The sequence below is a fragment of the Cricetulus griseus genome (assembly GCF_003668045.3).
Source record: "Cricetulus griseus strain 17A/GY chromosome 1 unlocalized genomic scaffold, alternate assembly CriGri-PICRH-1.0 chr1_1, whole genome shotgun sequence".
Lineage (NCBI taxonomy): Eukaryota > Metazoa > Chordata > Mammalia > Rodentia > Cricetidae > Cricetulus > Cricetulus griseus.
In genome coordinates, this window is record NW_023276807.1 from 145,117,397 (window position 1) to 145,141,885 (window position 24,489).

Sequence of the window (24,489 nt, forward strand, 5' to 3'; positions counted from 1 at the left end):
TACAACAACTATGTTCACAGCAGCATTATTTGTAATATCCAGAAGCTGGAAGCAACCTAGATGCCCCTCCACTGAAGAATGTATAAAGAAAATGTGGTACATTTAAACAATGGTGTACTATTCAGTAGGTGGCACTGGGGAGCGGGTGGCAGGGGGAGATAGAATCTTGAAAATCTCAGGCAAATTGATGGAACTAGAAGAAACCATCCTGAGTGAGGTAACCCAGTCACCCAAAAGCCAAACATGGTATACATTCACTCATATATGGATTTTAGACATAGAGCAAAGCATTACCAGCCAACCATTCACAGTGCCAGAGAAGCTAGGAAACAAGGAGGACCCTGAGAGAGACATACATGATTCCCTGGAGAAGGGGAAAGGGACAAGATCTCCTGAGCAAATTGGGAGCATGGGGGAAGGGAGAGGGATCTAGGAGAAGGAGAATGTGAGAAGAGGAAGGGAGAGGAGGCATGGGGGATCAGGAAGGCTGAGTCAGGTGAAGGATAGAGGAGAGCAAGGTAATAGATACCCTAATAGAGGGAGCCATTATAGATTTAAAGAGAATTCTTACACTGGGGAAATGTCTAGAGATCTATAAGGATGACACCAACTAACATTCTACGAAATAGTGGACAGGCTACCTTAAATGCCTGTCTCCGATAATGAGATTGATGACTACCTTATATGTCGTCCTAGAGGCTTCTTCCAGTAGCTGATGGAAACAGAAGCAGACACTTACAGCTAAACACTGAGCTGAACTCCTGGAATCAAGTTATAAAGAGAGAGGAATTATGAGCAAAAGGGTGAAGATCAGGCTAGTGAAACCCACAGAAACACCTGAAATGAGCAATGGGGAGCTCATGGGCTCCAGATGTGGTATCAATGAGGAGGCCATGGCAATCTGTGAGGCCTCTTGTACTAGATCAGTATTTATTCCTAGTATATGACTGGACTTTGGGAGCCCATTCCACATACAAGGAAACTCTCTCAACCTAGACACATGGGGTTGGGCCAAGGCCCTGCTCCAAATGATATGACAGACTTTGAAGATTTCCCCATGGAAGGCCTCATGTTACCTGGAAAGCAGAAAGGGGATTGGATAGGGAGTTGTTTGGGAGGGGGTGCAGGGGAGGGAGAGGGAACTGGGATTGATATGTAAAACAAGCTTGTTTCTACTTTAAATAATAAAGAAATAAATCACTCTATTATATTTTGTTTTAAATTATTTCATCATGATTTCAATTGTACCTACTGGTAGCTATATATTAATGAAAAATTTTATCATTCAACCTTAACATTTGAAAGGGATTAACATTATTAGTTCATAAAGATATATCAGTACATTCCTGTAATGCCAGAGTTGGTAAGGCTGAAGTAGAAAAGTTCAAGATGTTGGACCAACTACGGGCAATGACCTGAGTGCCAGATTAAGCTACAGTGTCTGTTTTTATCTCAAAACAAGTAAGAAGAGCTGCATTGATCTCCAAAGAACTGATTCTAATTTTTAATCCTATTATGGAAATTATAAGAGCTTATATCAATACATAATGTAGTGGGCCAGTATCCTAGACACATAAAGAATACCAAAGTCACACTGTTCAGATTATATATGAAATTTTAATTTAAAAAAATTGACTATGTGTCAATATTATTAATAAGGTTATCATCTGTATGCCTAAATTTATGTAAACATAGACTTTTATAATATAGTATATATAGTATATGGTATTTACTGCTATAGTATTTACTAATGCAGTATTTACTAATAATGTAATATACAATTATTAATATATATTTATTAAAATATATATTTACTAATATTTTATGAATTTAATAATTATACATAAAATGTGTACATCTATTTAAATATAGTGCATATGTTATGGTATATTTTATATGATATGTATTGTACAAAATTATAAATATTAAAAAATATGGTATATATCATGTACACATCTAGCAGTTTTCTTTAAAATAATATTTAAAGGTGATGCCAAAATTTGAAATCATATGTTTTATGTTAAGAAATAAAACCATCATGGGTCAAGTAAAATTTTTAAAGCATATTTTCTCTTTTTATAGTATATGTATGTTGCATGTTGTATGTGGTCCTGGGTGCATACAGAAACATGAATGTGGGGGATAAATAAAGGTATCAGGAATCTTCATCAGTACCAACCATGTTCTTGAGAAAAGGTCTCTCACTGAAACCAGAGTTCCGCATTTTGAGTTGAAGGGTCTTGGTTACCCCAAACTGGAGTGGCCAAAAGACATTTAAAGAATTCACCTGTTTTAAATTTGCTGTCCTCTGCTTACCTCCTTCTGCTTCTGCCTCCTTCCTGGAACTTGCTTTGCCTTATATCTACATATCTGATGCCCTTTTCTCGCCATACTGTAGCCTCCTCATTCAGTAGTTCAATTGTACATTACCATTTCCTCCATGTAGCTTGACAGATAATAAACAACCTAGCTTTGTGTTTTGTACGTTACTCAACCTCTTGACTTTACATGGTTAATTGGAACTGGATTGAGAGGCAATTGAATTATCTATGGTATTTCTTGGAAAAGTCTACAAATCTACTTGGAGAAATATCTAAGTGCCAGAAATAGAGAAGGTCAGATATGAATTAATGACCCTGTAATTATTGCTGTGAACTTTCAGCATGTTTTTACTCTGACTCCAACACCAGGTAGATTTAGTGTGAAATCTAGTTGTTTGAGAGTGTCTAGAACTTGACAGCTGAATACATTTTGTGGACCAGAGTATCACCTTATATGAAGCGAATCAATAAAGTTCAAGAAATGCACTGAGGATACTGATCTCTCCACCAATTAGATGGCATTGCTCCGCACTTCCCTGACAGGCATATGCTTTTGTATTCCATTAAAGCTTGGGGAATCACGCTAAAAGTACTTGGAAATAATCTCCAAAACAGGTCTCACTAGATTTACTGAGTGTCCTTTTCATACACATCAGTTTACTAGTCTATTTTTCTTCTTTTGGCTGTGATACTGTGTAGTTGATGCCACAAGTCTAATAACCTGTGTTTGTTCAGTTTTCAGTGCCATGTATATTGTTCTATAACTCACTTATGACTTAGTAAGTAATTTTTCCATCCTAATGTATCTAGAAAGATTTCCTTCACGGATTGCACAAGAAAAAATTAGTTTAACAAAAACCCCAATGGAAGTCCTCACCCTCCCTGGGGAGCAGAAGGAGGATGGGATGGGGGGGCAGTGGGGGACATGGGAGGATGGGAGGGAGAGGGAACTAGGATTGATATGTGAAATAAGATTGTTTCTAATTTAAATTAAAAAGTGAAAAAAAGAAAATCAAATGGTATGCTTCACTAGTATGGGAAATAGAAGAAAAACATGACTTCACCTAGGTAACTGCCATCCAGACATATATAAAAGGAGATGAAAACAAATAAAAAAACTAACTTTCACATATACTATGGATTTATTTGCAGAATCTACATATACATAAGTATTATGAATTTATATGAAATAAAATTTTACAAATTTCTCTACCTAAACTGAGAAAAGGAATAAAGGTGCTGCTTCAGTTATATTTTGACAGCAGGATGCTGGGTTTGAGGAAGGAACTAACATTCCTTGGGAGTTCTTATTCCAGTCCCTAGTGGGTTATCAGATGCCTCGAAACCACAGGTGGCACCACCTTGTAGCTTGTACGTGTCGTGACACCGAATCCTGAGCCTGTCAAATTCACTGCTGCTTTTATTATTTTTAGATGCACTACACATCTCCTCCAAAAACACAAATCACACTTCTGCAGGTGCCAGGTTTTGAAAATTTGCAGTCTGATAAACTAGATGTGTTATAACAATTCTTTAAATAAGTAAAGTAGATCCAATTCCATTCCTGAAATGCTAAAGTATTTAAGGCCTGGGGCCACAGCTGGTTGAGACCACATTTCTGCCTTGGTTGATTTGCAAGTATGAAGTAAATGCTTGCCATGCTTTCTCATTCTAAGTATAAAAAGAAATAAATTAATAAAACAAAATAAATAAAATAAAAAGCTTTACCTGGTGTTCATCAAAGAGGCTTTGAATCTTGTTCCTCCTGAGAAGGCTGCTAGCTACTGTGCTTTCATGCTAACCTTTATACTGAACTGAATTCAAAAGCCTTTAAAATTCATTGATGATGTGCTGTGTGACTGAGCCACTGTACTTTTTTGCAGCAAGCATCCCTGCTTGAGATTAAGTTATATTCACCTTAAGATTTATGTGAGGGAACAAGTTGCCTCATGGGAAAGGACTTGTACTAAGGATATAGTGATACAGTTTTGTTTCAAGAATGGCAGGTCAGCATCAGAGATAAAGGGTTGCTGTTATCCCTTAGTTCACCCTTCAACCTTGCTGCTGTGGACATACACTGAAGTCCACAGGCAACTCCATGAGGAATAAAAGACGTGGTTTAAATGAAAACTGCTTTTGTTCTCTCTCTCTCTCTCTAGTATTTTCTACTCAAGAAACTGAGCTCCACATTTTGAGAAGAGCAATTGTCAGCAGATTCTCCAACACTAAGAAGGAAAGTCACTGATGACCACAAAAACACACAGCAAATAATAGGACCCTCAATATTGGTATTGATAACAATATTGATGTTCCTAATAAAATTACTGGAGTGTAAATCTTTGCTCAGAAATCTTAGAGACTCACACATTCTTATCTACATCCTTTTTAAGTCCCAGTGTGGGAATCTTGCTAACTTTTGCTGTAGCAGAATTGTTAACGTCATTGATAATCATCAGAATATGGTTCCTACCTTGGCTGATGAGAGTAATAAACAATAGTCACAGCAATATCACAGTGTTGTCTGGCTCCAAGAAGTTTCCATAGGACTATGCTGTACTTTAATTCTTATATGTATTGCAGAGGTCAGAGTGTTGAAGTTTTTTTTTTTTCTTTTGGTTTTTCGAGACAGGGTTTCTCTGTGTAGCTATGGAGCCTCACTTTGGAGACCAGGCTGGCCTCGAACTCAGAGAGATCCACCTGCCTTTGCCTCCTGAGTGCTAAAGGCGTGTGCCACCAACACCTAGCAAGTGTTGAAGTATTTAACATTGGTAGTGCCATGGGAAGGTAGATGACATACATAAAGTTTGGGCTTTATGAGACATTGTGTGGTTATTTAAGAACATTCCCTGGAAAGAAATGATTGAACCCTGAGCCCTTCGTTTATTTCCCACTTTGATATCTGACTTTCTGCCATGATATTCTGAATAGATTTAGGCTCAAAAGAAGCAAATCCAACCTTTTTTGGACTGAATCTTTCAAAATTGTGAACAAAAATAAGTATTTTTCCTTTCATGTGGAACATCTTTCGTATTTTGTTACAGTAACCAAATGTCATCTAATACCAGAAGTAATGGGACAAAAAATACATCTGAAACAAACCATGAAGTATTTAGCAACTGACCTGCAGAAGATTTAATGTGTTTTACTTTCTTATGTAGAAAAGAAATATGATGATTTGAATTATACTCTCACTATTTTTGGAAGGCTTTGTAGATTCATAATACTTGAATGGTTTTATCTTATATACTTATTACTGAATATTATCAGTGCCTAATTAGGTATGTTATTACTGTTAATAATATTATCTAAATAAGTTGATATGGAAACAAAATATTTTGTTTAAGATACAGATCAATTTCAAACAATCATGATGGCAAATTTTTAGATTTCTAGAAATGCCTCAGATAATATCTGACATCATAGAAATATATCTTATGCTTGAAACACTTTCAATCTATACTTATACATTCAAAGAGTTGGCCATGCCTGAAGATTCTGTACTGGCTGATAACACTGTTATAACATCTATAGCAAATATAACATGGATTTTTTCTAGATCAAGCATCATAGAAAGTACCACTCCTTAGTGAATGTTTATTATCATTTTGAATTTGATTATGTTACTTATGGACTTGTATTTTAAATAATGATAGTTAAGTCATTAGGAATCAGAGCTACAAGTCTACATGTTAATACAAAGAAAATGGAAAAAAATTCAGTTACCTAGGTAGGAGCAAAATATTCACCTTGGGAAAACAGCACAAAAACATGAAAATATGAAATGCAGTGAAAGAACAAGAACAAAATTTGAAAAATACCAACAAAGCTAAACTGTGTGGACTGTGCCTGCACTGACATGTGTAGTTAAGAAAATCTCAGTGATAAGTGAAAATTTGAGTTAATTTTAGAGTGGAGTGTAAAATTGGAAGTCCATTGCTTGATGATTTCAGAGGAAACCAGAAAAGAATAATATTCTATAAAACAACATCGTGAAGGGGAAAGATAAAAGAAAGAGAGACAGAGGTGTTGTGATACACATTTATTTATATCTTATACTGAAATCTAAATTAAGTGGTAAATAGTACAATTCTTTAGTATAACTCAGAAAAATTGGTATTTGCAATTCTCAATTTTCTAAAAATATTATGGTATTACTGCAATTCTTTTCAGTTCTTTTGTGTCTCAAAAGGGTTCTTGGTTTCATAAATTAAATGCAGAAATTAATTCATTTTAAAAAATGAGAAGAGTGCTTTGGAAATTAGATATAGGTTGCCAATGGGGAATTAAAGAAAACACACAGACAAGGTCCACTGGGAAGGAAAATAGTCAGATAATAGAGTGAAGAAAGGGCTGGCAATCTTTGCCAAGATGAAACAACAGATGGGGGATGATTTTTGTGAGTCCTCACACAGATGGTTCACCAGATGGGTTCTGCCAGGTTCATACAGCTTATGTGTATTTTTCAACTGCTTATCATGGTAGGCAAGCCGCTTCTATCTTTACTCAGTTCGGTTATTGAAATATAACACTAGAATATGTTGCTAGTTGGCAAGATTTTATAAAGTGTTTTTTAATAACTGTCACTTCTAATTAGACAGAGACCTGGAGATTATCTTATTTTAAATACACAAATCTTCAAAAAGAACTCATAGGTCTTTATACAGATTGGAAGAGTTGGAAGCTGATTTTGAATTTTGGCTATTAATTGGCTATTAATTGTAATCGTTTGGATATTTAAAAATCCAGCTTATACTTAGCTAAAGAAACAGTGGAATTTAACAAAGCATAATTTAAAATGATTTAAATTACTTAGTAATATTTCTGTATTGATTTATTAAAAATCTTAACATAATGTATTACATGTTGATTGATATATCAATAAATATGTAGTGTATTTCAGCTTAATATGAAATTAATTATTTTAGAAAAAGTTCTATTCTGAGGCTTCAGATATTTGTAAATTTTTGAAATAAGCATTAAGTGACGTTTATAGCTATTTAAATTGATAAATAGTACTTGTAACAAACATCACTTAGTTGAAAGAGAAAAGAAAAAATAAAGTATAAAGGCATTGTGGGTTTTCAAATAATTACTCTTCATTATATAAAGCTATATATGTGAAGGTAGATTACATTTTACATGTACTCTGCTCTTTCTGATGTTGCAACTTAAGATCTTAAAAAGGAGAATCTTAAACGCTAAAAGGAGGAATTTTCTTGTTGAAATTATGCTAAGTACAGATATACAACATCAAAGGTATGCAATCTGTCTGGAAACACTGCAGGTGTTTGGAAAAATACCACCCTGGGACTCTTCTGATATATTTATTTTTAATCACAGATATTAATTGAACTAAAATTTAAAGATACCAAGAATTTTATTGTTCTCCCAAAATTACTATAAACATTATTTTATTTGAGGCTGGCCATAGTTATCACAGCAATCATTTCTAATTTATGAATGAGTGAAGTGTAGCTTGAGGAGCCTGGTAACTAATGAACACTCAGTTACAGAACACATGAAAGAACCCAGATTCTAGCTTGGTATTTCAGCACAGACTTACAGTATATCTATAATGTACCAATGAGATATTGATTATGATACTTAGCTGTTTTCTGAAATGAATGCATAGTGATATGTACCATGGTGGCTTTTTCTGCATTTTTTGACCAAACAACCTTGAACATTTTACTTACTCAGTCCTTTAATAATTAGTTTTATGGCTTATTGTGCATACTATTTTAATTTATGATTTGAGGAATGCATACATATACAGAGACACAGGTACATGTGTGAAACATACCCCTACATAAAGTAGGGAGATAGCTGAATTTATATTTGTATTTGAATAAGCATATATTTAACAATTATATCAGAAGCTTATCATAATTTCATATGTTAAGTGCTTTGAAAACTTAAATGAGAGTACCCAAATCTCTAAAATATAAATAAAGAGAGGGCAGAGTAACATTTTCTTTTATTGTTTTTTGTTAAAATTTTGTTTGTTATTTTGTATTGACAAATATTTTTCATACAATATGATCTGATGGTTCCACTCTTCCAGTTAATCTCTGATTCTTCCCACCTCTGCAGCCACCCAAATTCATGATCTTTGTTTCTCTCTCTTTAAGAAAGCAATTGTTTCCAGTGACAAAGAGAGGTGGGATGACTCTACTGAGGTTTCACAGGGAGAGAAGCATACATAATGACGAATCACATAACAGTATGCAATTTAAGTATTGCTGCATTATAAAATGAGTCCTAGAGTAGCTGGTGATGAGAATGAAAAGAAATGCCATAATTAAATTCTGACTTGAGAACTGGGGTTATGAACATATATTCTAAGTAAAAGCTGGGCTTTTTTCCTCTCCTAGGATGATAATTTCTTTTTGTGTGAACACAGTTTGTGCTTTCTACTTATTGAACAATGTGAATAGGGTGGCAACAAAAACACCAATAGAATTGTTTACATATTGAGATGAAAATATTTGGTAAATGATGGTATTTTTTCATTTATTTATTCTTCTCTCATACCATATATCCCAAATGCAACATCCCCTCCCTTTATTCCCCTCAGCCCCCCCCCCCACACACACACATGCATATCACATCATTCCTCTTCACCAGATCCATTCCTCCTTTGTTTCCCATCAGAAAAGAGCATGCTTTCCAGGGATATAAACCAACACATGGCTTATCAAAGTGTAAATAAGATTAGGCACACTGCCTCATATCAACGCTGAATGAGGCAGCACAGTAAGAGGAAAAGTATTCCAAGAGCAGGCAAAAGAGTCAGAGTTAAACCCAGTCCCTCTAATAGGAATCCCCCAAACTCCTCAAGTTAAACAATCATAATGTATATGCAGAGGGCTTGGTGCAGACCCATACATGGTACATTTTGTCACTTTAGTCTCCATGAGCCTTTATGAACCCTGCTTAATTGTTTATGTGGGTTGTGTACTCCTGATGTCCTTGAACCCTCTTGCTCCTACAATCCTCCCTCTTCCCCCTCTTGAGGGGTTGATTAAGCTCTGCGTATAGTTTGGCTGTGTGTATCTCTATTAGCTGCTGGAGGAAGACTCTCTAATATGGACTAGGCTAGATCATGAGTATAGCAAAATGTCATTGGGAATCATTTCATTGCCCTCTTCTTCTTCTTCTTCTTCTTCTTCTTCTTCTTCTTCTTCTTCTTCTTCTTCTTCTTCTTCTTCTTCTTCTTCTTCTTCTGCTTCTTCTTTTTCTTTTTTGCCAGTTCCTCTATCACTGGGCCATCCAGTTTCTTGTTCCTGGACATCCAGGCAGTGTTAAGTATGGCTTCCCATTCCTTACCAGTCATCTGTTGAGCACCCCCAAAAGCTCTGATCCACTATTGCCCCAGCGTATCCTGTAGGTAAGACAAGCTGTAGATCAAAGGTTTTGTGGCTTGGTTGGTATCCCAGTTGAACCACTGGAAGTCTTGTGTCTTTAATCCCAGTTCTCAAAAGGCAGAGGCAGGCTGATCTCTGAGCTCAAGTACTGCCCAGTCTAAAGAGCAAGTTCCCAGGACAGCCAGGGATACAAAAAGAATCCCTGTCTAAAAAAACCAAAGTATCAGCAAAATAATAATAATAATAATAATAATAATAATAATAATAATAATGAAAGCACAAAGAAGACTGTATATAAAATGACTCTCTGATATTTAATTTCCATCATTAGGTAGAATGTTAGTGCTTTCAGATCAATAGACTACAGACTAAATTTGGTTATTGGTGTGATTGGCTGAGGTGGGGTAGAAAGGAAGATACAAATGGTGCAGAGAAGAGACCCCATTTCATTTTATTGACAAGTTAAGTTTCAGGTCTCTCAGTAATGTTTAGGTTGCAATATTTTTTGATGATGAATTACAATGTTTGGGGAATATTTTCAGTAAAAAGCATCAGTACATCTCAAATAACTTTCTATAGTTAAAAGTTTTTCTTTATGTAAGAAAGAGGATGGAGGGAGGATCAAGGAAAGGGTTAAAAAGTCTATAAAATACTTTGTCAATGGTTTTTATATGTCTTTATAATGATTTAGGTTCTGGCTTGTCACAAGATATTAATACTGTTAATGCCTTACTTACTTTGTGTTTCAGTATGTTCTTTGGGCTTAGAATAGTACCTGAAACAATATTATTAGGAACCAAATAATATCCTATACCTTAGATTAATGAAAGGCATACATGAAACAGAAAAATTTATGAAAGCAGAAAAATGGATGAAGATGTTTTAGTTAGGATTTTTATTTTTGTAAAGAGACACCATGACCACTGCAATTCTTAAAAAGAAAACGTTTAATTGGTGTGGCTTTCTTACAGTTTCAGAGGTTCATTCTATTATCATCATGATGGAGACCATAGCAGGCAGATGTAGTACTGGAGTAGTAGCTGGGAGTCCTACATCTTGAAGGCAACAGGAAGTTGACTAGGACACTGGATTATATCTTAAGCATAGAAAACCTCAAAGTCTGTCCCCAGAGAACACACTCCCTCTAACAAAAAGTCCTAAAAAGTCCTAAAAAGTCACATATATTAGTAGTGCCATGTCCTTTAGGGGCCAATTGTTTTAAACCACTGCAGTCCACTCCCTGGCCTCCAAAGGCTTGTAGAGATATCATATTGCAAAAGTGCATTCACTCCAACTTCAAAAGTCCCCATAGTCTATCACAGTCTCAACAATGCTTAAAAGCCTGAAGTTCAAAGTCTCATCTGAGATTCATGCAAGCTCTTAACTGTAATCTTCTATTTAAAAAAAGAAAAGATCACATACTTCTAACATATAATGGTACAGGGTATACATTACCATTTCAAAATGCATGGAAGGGAGCATAGTGATGAAATACTGGAACAAAGCCAGACCAAAAACTATCTAGGGAAACCCCAAACTCTGCATCTTTGTGTCTGATGTCAAAATGCTTTCCAGATCTCCAAGCCCATTCAACTTTGTTGACTGAAACAAATTTCTTTCTCTTGGGTTATTTCCATTCCATGTTAGAAGCTCTCCTCAGTAGATACCCCCACAACTCTGGCATTACTAATATCTTGGGTCCTCAACGGCAATCCAGCTTCATGAAATGGCCTCTCTAGGTCTCCATTCAGGGACACCCCTGTTACATGTCTGGCCTCTGCAGTTTTATTCCATAACATCTTTCTTCTATCCTTAACTCTAAAGCCAGAACCATGTGGCTGAAGCTGCCAAGTTCTGGTGCTTGCTGATATTGGAATATTACCCCTCCTTCAATTATATCTTCACAGTCTTTTTCAATTATATCTTCACAGCCTAAACTTAGTTATCCTGAGATTCACACTGTAGTCCAGGGGGCCTCAAACTCAGAGATCTGCCAGGCTCTGCTTTCTGACATCTAGGATTAAAGGTGTGTACCATCACACCTGACTCTAGGCTTTTCTTTAGTTTATTTTCACAAATTGAAAACTTAGCTGAGTGGGAATTTACCCTGAGGTCATCCTTTATTCCCTTTATTCTATTTCTTAATCCATTTATCTCCTTGAACACAGGATTTACCTCCATTTCATTTCCTGGTACTCCTTTTCCCTTCCAAATTTACATTTTGTGATTTACCCTGCTCAATCTGGCAGATTTCAGATAAGGAAAAAAGGGAGCCACCTGTTATTTTTTCACCAAAATAACACAAGAGCAATCTCTAGTCAGCATACTAAAATTCTTCTCCTCTGAAATCTCTTGATTCCAATTCATCAAATTCCATGCAACACCACTGGTTCCATGCTCCTACTACTATGGCCCATTAAGCAGTGCTTAAAGCATTCTTCTGCTTTCCTAACCCAATCATCCAAAGACTATAATACACCAAACAAACGAACAAACAAAAAAATGCGTGTCATGCCTGTCACTGCAGTACTCTACTTCCTGGTACCAACTTCTGTCTTACTTAGGGTTTTTATTGCTATGAAGAGACACCACAACCACAACAATTCTTAAAAAGAAAATATTTAATTGAGGTGTCTCCCTTACAGTTTCAGAGGTTCAGTCCCTTATCAGCTTGGCAGTGAGCATGGTGGTGTGCAGGCAAATGTAGTGCTGGTGTAGAAACTGAAAGTCTAACATCTTGAAGGCAACAGAAATTTGACTGAGTGGTATCATGAGCATAGGAAACCCCAAATTCTGCCCCCACATTGACATACTTCCCCCAACAAAGCCATACTTCCTAATAGTGCCACTCCCTTTGTAGGCCATTTTCTGTCAAACCACCACAGAAAAAGAAACTCAAAAATCTGAAAAAGAATAAAATAAAATATTCTTCCAACCTATTATCAAATGTGTCACTCTATAGACACTTGAAAGTACATCCTGAGTAATACTTACATTTTAAACTCCTGCATCTATCATTTTATAAGACAGGAATAAGAAACAAAATTATTAGAATGTTAATCCATCTAGGAAAATTCTTTCTGAAATTCATTCATCACCTAAGTAACTTTAATTTTTCATAAAGACACTTAGACACATAATATCAAATTTAAAACATGACTCAAGCCCACATTTTGTGACTTGTTCATATTGTGACTATGTAGTAAATCCATTTATGTCACAAAAATGGATTCATTAAATAAATGGAAACATATTAAAGTCAACATTTCTACAATATTGCCTCTCTCTAAATGTGGGTTCTGTTTCCATTTTCTTGTGCTATAAAGGAGGAATAACTATATAATCCATCTCTGTGACTTCAAAGTATTTAAGGTTCAGAGTCATATCATATTTTTTATTTCAGCCAATACTTTCATTATACTGGTATAATCTAAATCATATGTCTATCTACAAAATTATTTGATGAATCAAACTATCATCAAATAAATATAGAATGCATTTGTAAAATTATCACAAATTTTACAATTTATTTAAAATATAGCTAATGAAAAATATTGTAATTATAATTAAAAACTAAAAAATATTATGAAATAATAAATAAAATTATACCTTAGTATTAAAATTGACTGTATATGCATGTGTGCATGTGTGTGAGTGTGTGTGTGAGTGTGTGTGTGTGTGTGTGTGTGTGTGTGTGTGTGTGTGTATCTGTTATCACATTCTGTGTGATGCCATCTTTTGTAACACTAATTAATAAAAGTCCCAGGGACAGATATTGGTGTTTAACCTGAATACCAGGGAAGCAAAGCAGTCTGCCAGTAGCTCTCACCTCAGTTGCAGGCTGAAAGGGCTGGTCTACAAAGTGCTCTTCATCAAGTCTCAAACTGCTGCCTCTCCTCAGCATAGCTGGATAATCCTGAGACTTTAAAGTCTTCCTATCCTCCTTGATACTAAGCCTTCCTATCTTCAGTGTGGCTGGATAATGAATTTTGTTCCTGTCTTATATACCTCTCTAGTGCTGGGATTAAAGGCGTGAGCTCTGCTGCTCATTTAGACTACTTCAATTTTGTGTATAAGTGGGTGGCCTTGAACTCAGAGAGGTACATCTAACTTCAATCCTGAGTTCTTAGAATTAAACACATGTGCCACCAACTCCTAGTTTCTGGTTGCTGGGATTAAAGGTGTGAGTCACCACTGCTTGATCTCTATAGCTTGAAGTTAGTTTTGCTTTCCGAATTCTCAGGCAAATTTCAATAAATCATAAATAATATATCATCATAAACTTTATTTGGAGTACCCATGTATTATAATCTTGATTCTGCTAGTTATTATTTTCTATGATAATCTCTTTCAAGAAATAAAACATATGTTACTTTTCTTTTCCAATGGTACCTGTATCGTGCTTGGTAACACATAGCTTTTTAAAATAAGTTTTGTTTTCATGAATTTCCTTCTTGAAGATTCACCTTTTCTTTAAGTGACTGAAGAATGAACATCAACTCCCAAGTATACTGATAAGTTTCTTCATAATTTAGTTACTGGACTCAATACTGGATTTCTTCCCAGATTGCTTCCTGCTTCAGTAATCTGGTCCTATAGATCCATTGACTGAAAATATTGTCTCCTCAGAATGTGCCTTCTGTCTAAAATTTAGACTACAAACAATATGCCTACTAAAAAAAATACAAAAACAATAAACTTTCTTATTTCCTCTCTTAAATACATCTTGTCCTCTTACCCATGAGGGAATTGAAAATGTAGTATCTATATTTTACTTTTTGTACATTGGATCCAAAGTTTGGATCCAAACTTTTATCATATCATTCCCAATAGTGATTTTAGTGATAACCTCTCCTTTCTCTCTCTTTTCTTTGTGTGTAGGTTTCTCTCTCTCTGTTTCCTACCCTCCTTCTGATATACTCTCCTTTTCCCTTCTCTTTATCCATAGTTACATTCACAACCATGTGTGATACTAATCTACGAGTATCTTAGCCTGCTAAATAGAATCAAGAACTGTTTATTATTATTGTTGTTATTTTTATTATTATTATTATTGTGTTATCTCAATACTGTAATTTAGCTCTTAAGAAATACCTAGCAAGTATTTCTAGTTGAACAAGTAGCTAATGAATACAAACACCATGTTTTGAGTATAAAAATGCAACAGGCCAGGCGTTGGTGGCGCATGCCTTTGATTCCAGCACTCAGGAGGCAGAGGCAGGTGGATCTCTGTGAGTTTGAGGCCAGCCTGGTCTCCAGAGCGAGTATCAGGATAGGCTCCAAAGCTACACAGAGAAAGCCTATCTCAAAAAACCAATAAATAAATAAATAAATAAATAAATAAATAAATAAATCAAAAGCAACAGAAGAGATAAATGGCAAGGAAAGGTATTTAGCAGCATTTGTTAATTATGAAAGTCGTTACTAAAGCCAGGACATCCTGTCTATTACTAGTTCAAGATATATGAAGAGAGTTTGGGATTATAGCTCAATGGTAGAGTGCTTAAGCACAAAGCCCTTGGTATGGCTTAAATGAGAAATGTCCTACACAGCTTCTACTTTCTGTTCCTACTGGCATTCCTGCCATTTGCTGTCATGATTCAGTAGCATGATAGATCCTTATCCCTGTGGAACAGTAGTTCAACATATATTCTTTCTTTTAGAGTTTGCCCTCCCCATAATGTTTTATCACAGCAGCAGAAAATTAAATAATATATAATTTAGTACCAGAGAGAAAGTTACTATTAACAGTGCTGAAAGCAAAGCAGAATGTAAACACCTGACTCTAAAGGGTTCTGAACAAAGAAAAGTTTATAAAAGCAACTCCACTAGTGTCATTTCCTGTGTGTTCTTCAGAAAACAATCTGTTCACCATTTGCCTTCATCCTAAAAACTTTTCTGAGGCTAAGTTTTAAACGTAATTGATGTAAGCAATTTCAAGAAAGTATAGTATTTAACCCATGGCATGGCTATCTTTAGTAACTCTTTTGCAGCTCTACAATGAAAAAGAACAAGTAAGATATAAAGAATTGCAAGAGATACAATTTGAAGAATAAAAGGAACACCAGGAAATATAACATTTCATCAAAAGGTTGTGTATTTTTCCTCTGAAGTTTCAGAGAGCTGCTGAAGTGAACTTACCTGTGACAGGCACATCCCTGCTGGAAAGCCCTAATATGCCAGTAAATGAAGCTATGGAAAAGAAACCTTGATTTCAATGGGCATGCAAAATATGGAGATGCTACAACTGCCCTGTATCTGCCAAGGAGAGTAGGCATACAGTGAGTAGGGGGATCTAAAGAGAAAGGTGGATGCTGTAGACAAGAAAGTTTGAGGGCAGAGCCAGTAAGCCCTTTGATACAAAACATAGAGATACAGATTTTGATGGTTACCTTATTAGGTTTTAGTTTTCCTTTGGTCCAATATTTCCTTGCTGTGTCCCCATTTCTTCCATCTGGAATGACATGTACTTTTGAAGTTGAACTAAATGCATCTTGAATTACCCTCTGTCCATATACTGTAGTCCAAGGCATTGAGTGTGGTAGTCTGGACTAGAAATATCTCCCATTATCATTGATCTTAGTTGATCAACATAACTTTTCAGTAATATTGTATTACTGGATACCACACACTTTTATTATTGGATGTGACATATAAAATTGTTAAGAATCTTGGAAGCAATGGTGGTGCATGCCTTTAAACCCAGTACTCAGGAGGCAGAGGCAGGTAGATCTCTGTGAGTTCGAAGCCAGCCTGGGCTATAGAGTGAGTTCCAGGACAGGTTCCAAAGCAATACAGAGAAACCCTGTCTTGAAAAGATGAAAGAAAGAAAGAAAGAAAGAAAGAAAGAAAGAAAGAAAGAAAGGAAGAAAGGAAGGAAGGAAGGAAGGAAGGAAGGAAGGAAGGAGGAAGGAAGGAAGGAAGGAAGGAAGGAAGAAAGGATGAATGAATCTTGGAAGCTTTTTCTCTGCTGTGTACTTTTAATAAAGTCTACTGGATGAAACATACTATCAACAATCTTACCAACTTGTGAAGCCCACAAGCTACAATAATTAATTTTTTGACAGATATTGATGCAACATTGACATGGTGAGAAACTAACCACTCATTTTTTGATTGTATGGAAGACAAGTTACATAGAAGTAAATGTGTGTCTGGTACTATAAGTCTGACAAAAAAAACAACAACAACAACAACAACAACAAAAAAAAAAACTCATGGGCACCCATTCCCAAGTGAAAAACTTACTGCTACTATTTTGCTAAATGGACTTATTCACACTGCTATTTTATGGGCATCTTGGCACTCAGAGATTAAGTGCAGATTTCAGTCCTCATAAAAGAAGCTAAGTTTTTATATCGGAGGAGAAAGGGGAGAAGCTTAGGGTGAATATGTTCAAGATTTCAGTAGAGTAATGTATGAAATTCTCAAAGAATTAATAAAAGTATGTAGTATTAAACAGTATTCCAAATGGTATATGGTATATCCACACAATGCAATATCAACCAAAAGTAAAAGTAAATGGACGCAGCATGAATAATTCTAAAAAGACAATTAAAAGCAAGCAATGTCAGTGACAAAAGTAAACATATTGTGTACATGTGTGTGGTTTTGTTTTTTATGAAAGATGCATAGCAGACAAAATATATGCCAAGTAGATCAGTGTTTGCTTAGGACTAAAGGTTGGGAAGGAACAGTTTGAGATTAGTGATTTCTTTAGGAATCATGGGGGAGAAAAATGACAAAATTTTGAACTACATTGTATAGTGGATATAATACTTTGTAAACTCACCAAAGCCCCACTGAATTATAAAGTTTAAGTAAAAAAACTGAATGTTATATGAACTATATTTTAACAAGCTGTTAAACAAGATACATAGTATTTAATAGTAAATGCTTTCCTCAACTTAAAAATTTAGTTATAGAATCACTTCTTCAGACTTTATTTCTTCTTTGATGTATAATTACTGGTACTATTAGTACATGTGAATTTGCCAAAATAAAGATGGAAAAACAGGATAGTATCTGATCTAATAGAAATTCTGGTTAAGGAAGCCATTAAAAAATTCTATATGATCATAATAGCCATAGCTGGGTTCTAAAACAGTGTTAGGATGTTGCTAGAAAGGAAATGAAAATCACAGATTCTTTTGAAAATTTTGTTTAAACCTCCAAACACACACTTGTTGGAGTATGTTTGAGAGATGGTCACCTCTCAGGGACAAGGCACTAGATATCCTGTGGGATTCACGTCAGGTAGCACAGTGACAACTGCATTCTTTATAGTTAGCTTGCTGGAAGGTACAGAAGGAAACAGTCTTTTATTTAGCATATCCTGCAATTTTTAGCACATCAAATTACAGAATACTTGACTAACCTGAGTTAATTCTCATGATCATGTATCTCATGTGGGTCCTACTATATAACAAGAAAATGATAGTGTTTGGTTGCTCATAATTATTTCTATATTTTCTGCACTGGAAATACAAAGACAAAAAAGATAACAAATAATATTCTAGAAAACTTCTGCAAAGAAAAATTGAAGCTCAAATTTTGATATTTGTTCTTTGCTATAAAATGCATTTTAAATTAAAATTTGACTATATTAATATAAATTAATTTTTTGTACTGAGAATCTACTTTTAGGAAATTTTACAATAATTTTTATAACAAATACAATAAATGTCTACACTATATCTCAGACAAATTAGAGAACTGATTTTGTAAGGCAAACCAAAGCAGCAAGTGTTGAGATAAATTGATTCCAGCTATCACAAACTAAGCCTGATTGCCTGTAGCAGTTTGGGGACCCCAGAATGTGTGAGAAACAACTGGTGGACCCTGTCTGGCGACTTCTTTCCTCTGTGGATTTTACATGCAGATGCTCCAGGAAAGGTTCATTTTGACCATCAAAATAGGATCCTCTTGGTACTTCTGCAGGAAGAGCAGACAATAATCATTGAGGATTGCTCAATAAAGGAAAACATTACTTCCTGATAAGACAGGATCAAACCAAAGCCTTAGGTAGAGTTATCTCCTCTCCATCAAGGCCACTTTAGTCTTCTTGTCTCACCTAATGACAAGAAGAAAGAAACAATGAGGGACAATAAACAAATAAAAATAAAAGTACTGGGATGATTTAAGAATGCCTGGCAATCCTCAACCAAAGAATGGATGGAGAAAATGTGGTACATTTATACCGTGGAGTATTACTCAACAGAAAACAAACAATGAAATATTGAAATTCACAAGCAAATGTATGCAACTGGAAGAAAACATCCTAACTGAGGTAACCCAGTCACAGAAAGACAAGTAGAGAATATACTCACCCATATATGAATATTAGACATAGAGCAAAAGACTATCAGACTACAATTCACATGACCAGAGAAACTAGGAAACAAGGAGGACACCAAAAGAAGAAAACATGGTCCTGGAAGAAGAGAAGAGGTCAAGAACCCCTGAGCAAATTGCAAGCATGGGGAGAGAGAGGAGAGATGTGGGAGTGGAGAGGGGAAGAAGGAGAGAGGAAAGGAGAACAGGAGAGAACAGGAGGACTGAGACAGGGGAGGGATAGAGGAGGGCAAGAAAGGAAATTCATTAATAGAAGGAGCCAGTATAGGCTTGGAGAGAGGTCTGGCACAGAGGAACAGTTCAGGGTCCCACAAGCATGAGCCCAACTAATAATATAGATAGTGGAAAGGCTGCCTTTGATACCATTCCCCTATAATGAGATAGATGACTACCTTGGTTGCCATCCCTAGAGCCTTGATCAAAGCGGAAACAGGAACCCACAGCTAAACACTGAGTCATACTCCTGGAATCCAGTTGGAAAGAAGGAGGGGGGATGAGAAAAGGAGCCAAGACTGTGCTGGAGAAACCAACTGAAACAGTTGAGCTGACCTAGTAAGAGCACAGAGACGCTAGTCATAAGACTTGAGAACCAGCATTGGACTTAACCAAGCCCTCTAAATGTGGGCGTCAGCTAGGAGGCCAGGGAAGTTTATGGTACCTCTAACAGTGGAGACAGTGCTTTTCCTCTAGATCACAAATGGACTTTGGTAGCCCATTCCCTATGGAGGGGTACTATTTCAGCCCAGATAGGGGAAGGAGAGCCTGGGCCCTCGCCCAAATGATGTGAGGGACTTTGATGGTCCTTCTTGGAGGTCCTCAGTATCCCTGGGGAGTGGGTGGGGGTTGTTTGGGGGGGTTGGTGGGGAGCATGGGAGGATGGGTAGGTGAGGGAATGGGGGTATTGATATGTAAATAAGAGTGCATTTATATATAAATATTTTAATATATATATATTTAAAAAACCCTGATTCCACTGAAATATTCTTACAAATGTTCCCTGGATTTCTTATATACATTATGTTTCAATAAGATATGCTAACAATCATGGTTTTTAGTGTTGCTGAAAAAATTGTGTATTTATACTTTTGTTTGTTAGCAGAAATTATGATAACTTATAAATTATTTCTTGCCTTATAATGTATATCTTCTCAAATTTATGCCAAATAGAATAGAAGGTCATTTATTTTCTTAACCAATAAAATATTCTCAGAAGGATGCCAAGCTGTACATATTTTAGATAGCATTATAATCCCATGAATAAACAGTTTGTAGAACTTATAACTGAAGATAAATGACTATAGAAATAATAATAATGTGTAGTGTGTATATTATTAAACCCTTTGTCAGATTAAGATAAAGCACCTGAAGTTTCTGCTGCTTGAAATCTAGGAACATGTGAATTATCTTTGCTTATGTGCTTATGACTGGCCCACACCTGACCTCTAAATCTTTGAGATGACATGCTGTATTCTTGAGAAGAGTTTGATTGAATCCAAACCTTCATTCCCCAAAGAGTAGGGTTTCTTGTCCTTACCAAGGCAACAACCAAGTGGTAGCTGTTAGAAGAGCACAGACTGTTGATGAAATGTATTTTACCCTTAGAGAAATCCTAAATGTTCTGTATTAACATTGTTTTGGTGCGCTTTCAAGTGTTTCTTGTAAATAGAAACATATACTGGTAATAAAGTTGTGAAATTAAATTACCAATTCCAAGAGAAGAACTTATATTTTAAGACAAGCATAATAGAATCTACTTGTAAATTCCGGCATTCAACATATGAGGTTGCAGCTAGTCAACACGACATAGACAGACTATATTCAGATAATAAGGATAGAGATGTGAGAGAGAGAGAGAGAGAGAGAGAGAGAGAGAGAGAGAGAGAGAGAGAGAGAGAGAGAGAGAGAATTGAGAATGACACTTATAGAAAGAATTCTAAATATGTATTCCACAGAAAGACATCCTGAGCCTCTGCTAGAAATGCCTCCATATAAGAAGGCCATTTCCTCAATAGAAGGACTGGAAATCTATAATACATTGGCTTTCCCCAAAGGAATTCCTTGGCTCTGCTTTTTATCTTTGGTAAATTATGCATCAGTGAAATATTTCCTCATGCATGAGCCTCAGATTGTTACTTATACACTTATGGCTGAATAAATGAGTAAAGCACTCATAACATTTCTTCCCACTAGATAAATTGACTGGATACAGATATAACTAGATTTGAGAGACTCCTTGAGAGACTAGTTATATGAAATCTTTATTATTATCATTATTGTTGTTGTTATTTCTGGAAAGATAAAAATATCACAGTACAAAACAAAAGAAGAATTTAAGAAAAAAGATCATTACTTTAGATATATGCTTTGTCTGTGGCCTAGGAGAAAACTTCCAGTTAAAATTAAAGAGACTTTTAATTTTGTATTTTTTCACTTATACCCAACAGACAGAAGTTAATAACTATGATAATCCTTTACATTGATGTAGCATATTTCACTTGAGGAAGTGATTTCCTATGAATTATTGAATTTCCCACAGGTCAATGGACATTACATATATTGGAACTTAATCATGGATTCTGGCCTCATCTCTTGTTATGCACAATATTAGAAAAATCTTTTCATATCTGTCATTATCAGACTCTTCATTTATCAGCAGCTTTTAAGGTAGTACTTCTGTTTAAGGAAATCTCTGGTCCCTAAAGATATTCTTATTTAATACTTTAGAATACTGAGCCAGACATTTTCTTGTTTCTGGTCTGAATTTACATAAAATATACACACACACATGCACACACACACATAAATCACACAAACATGTGTTAAAATGAGATAGGCCTGTTTATCATCAATATATCTCTCATTGTATGACACTTATGAGGAACTCTATAAAAACCTGCTGAGTAAATTAATGACTGAAAAAAAGAAAGAAATATGTACCAGTATAAACAGTTTATTTACTCTGACAGACAGTTTTAAGCAGGAGGCCTCATTGTCCTAAGATGGAAGAAATGGTGTTTGGCAATTCTTCACAGACCTTGAAAGAACAATTCTCAACTTTATATGGAGAAACAAAAGACCCAGGATAGCCAAAATATCCCTATACAATAAAGGAACTTCTGGAGGCATCACCATGCCTGACTTCAAGCTCTATTACAGAGCTATAGTTCTGAAAACAGCTTGGTATTGGCACAAAAATAGAATGGTAGACCAATGAAATAGAATTGAAAACCCTGATACCCCACACACCTATGAACACCTGATTTTTGACAAATAATCCAAATTTATATTATGGAACAAAGAGAATATGTTCAACAAATGGTGCTGGCATAGCTGGTTGCAGACATGTAGAAGACTACAGGTAGACCCAAGCCTAGACCCAAAAATGTTAATTCATAATATACAATGTAAACTCAATATTAATTGTAATCTTAAATGTAGCATATGAAACTAGTAGAAGAAAGAGCATGAAAATCCTAATGAAACAGATGTAAGCATTTTTCATAAATAAACTCAAATAAACAAGCAAATAAAACAAGGATAGCAAATAGAAAGGCATCAAATAAAAGGTATCTGATAATTAGAAGAAATCTCCTGTGTTGATCCTGATGGGAGAAGATGGAGTTAGAGGAAAGTTGTTTTCAAACTGCAAATATCTTGAGACAATAACATTGAAAATACAACTGAACTCAATCACAATAGCAATCAAGCAGCAAAATTAAATGTAAAAATGCAAAAATAGATTTTCTAAAAATACAAATGGCCAGCATATCTATGGCAAAATATTCACCATTAGTAATGAAAGAAGTATTTCATAAAATCCATAATAAGGCATTATACCATTCATGTAAGTATACCAGTATGAAAATATAACCAAATATGAACCTGTAGAGAAACCAGTGTCATTTCTCATATTGATGAGACTTAAGCTAGTGTAGCTATAATGAAAAATATTTTGAAAGTTTGACAAAAACTAACAGTAGAATAAGGTTTAATTTAGTAACTGTGGTACTGAAAATACATCCAGATAAATTTGATTTCTTAAAGAAATATCTGTATTTTAATATCCCTGTGACACAGTATTCAAGATAAGGACTACACCTATATAATAATCTGTCAAAAGAAGATTGGACAAAAAATGTGTCCTACATTTAAACTGGAATAATATTTAGTCACAAAGGAAAACTGTGACAACCTGAATCAACCTGCAAAAACTTTACAGTAAGTGAAGATAACACTCATTAAAATATACCTACCAGTTGTTTTCATTCATTCATGAAATCTGTAAAGGTAAATGTCCAGGTAATAAATTAAATGATGGGAAGTAGAGTGAAAGAGGAAAGGTTTAGGATTGCAGTGATGTGTTCAGGCATAAACAAGTGCTGCAAGATATGCTAAGGGATATCCCCTGAGAAAATTGTTCATTTCTTTGAGACTTATGGAGTACATGTTTTTTAATTATAACCTAACCTAATATTACCTTTGAATTTCCTTGGTGTCTATTGTTATTCACCCTATTCTTTTTTATTTGGTAACATTTTTTTTTAATTTCAGAAGCACTCTTATTTACATATTGATTCCGCCATTCCTTCACCCTCCCATCCTCGTATGCACCCTACTGACCCCCGAACTACCCCCCACCCAATACCCAGGGATAGTAAGGCCCTCCATGGGGGATCATCAAAGTCCATCACATTATTTGGGGGAGGGCCCAGGCCTCCCTTACCTTATCTGGGCTGCAATAGTACCCTTCCGTAGGGAATAGGCTCCCAAAGTTCATTTGTACTCTAGGGATAAACAATGTCTCCACTGTTAGAGGTCCCATAGACTGATTTGACCTCCTAGCTGGCACCCACATTCATAAGAATTGATTCGGTCCAAAGCTGGCTCCCCAGCTTTACAACTAAGGTCTCTGTGCTCTCACTAGGTCAGATCAACTGTTTCTGCAGGCTTCTCCAACAATCTCTTTTCTCCTTTGCTCATCTCTCCTCCCTCTCTGCAACTGGATTCCAGGAATGTTGCTCAGTGTTTAGCTGTGGGTTCCTGTTTCTGCTTCTTTCAGCTACTGGATGAAGACTCTAGGAATGACAAGCAAGGAAGACATTGAGCACATTATAGGGGAAGGGCATCAAAGGCAGCTTCTCCACCACTGCCTAGATTCTTAGTTGGGGTCATCCCTGTGGATTCCCTAACACTTCCCCTGTGTCAGACATCTCTCCAAACCTGTACTGTCTCCCTCTATCAAGGCATGTCATTTTTTGCCCTACTCTATTCCTTCCCTTTCTCAGTCCTCTTGTTTCTATCCCCCTCCCCTTCTTCTCTCCCATTCCCATTTACCTTTTCTCTCCCCTCATGCTGCCAATTTGCTCAGGGGTTCTTGTACACCTCCCCTTCTTTGGGGGACCATTCTTTCTTCTCTTGGGGTCCTCCTTGTTTCCTATTTCCTATGG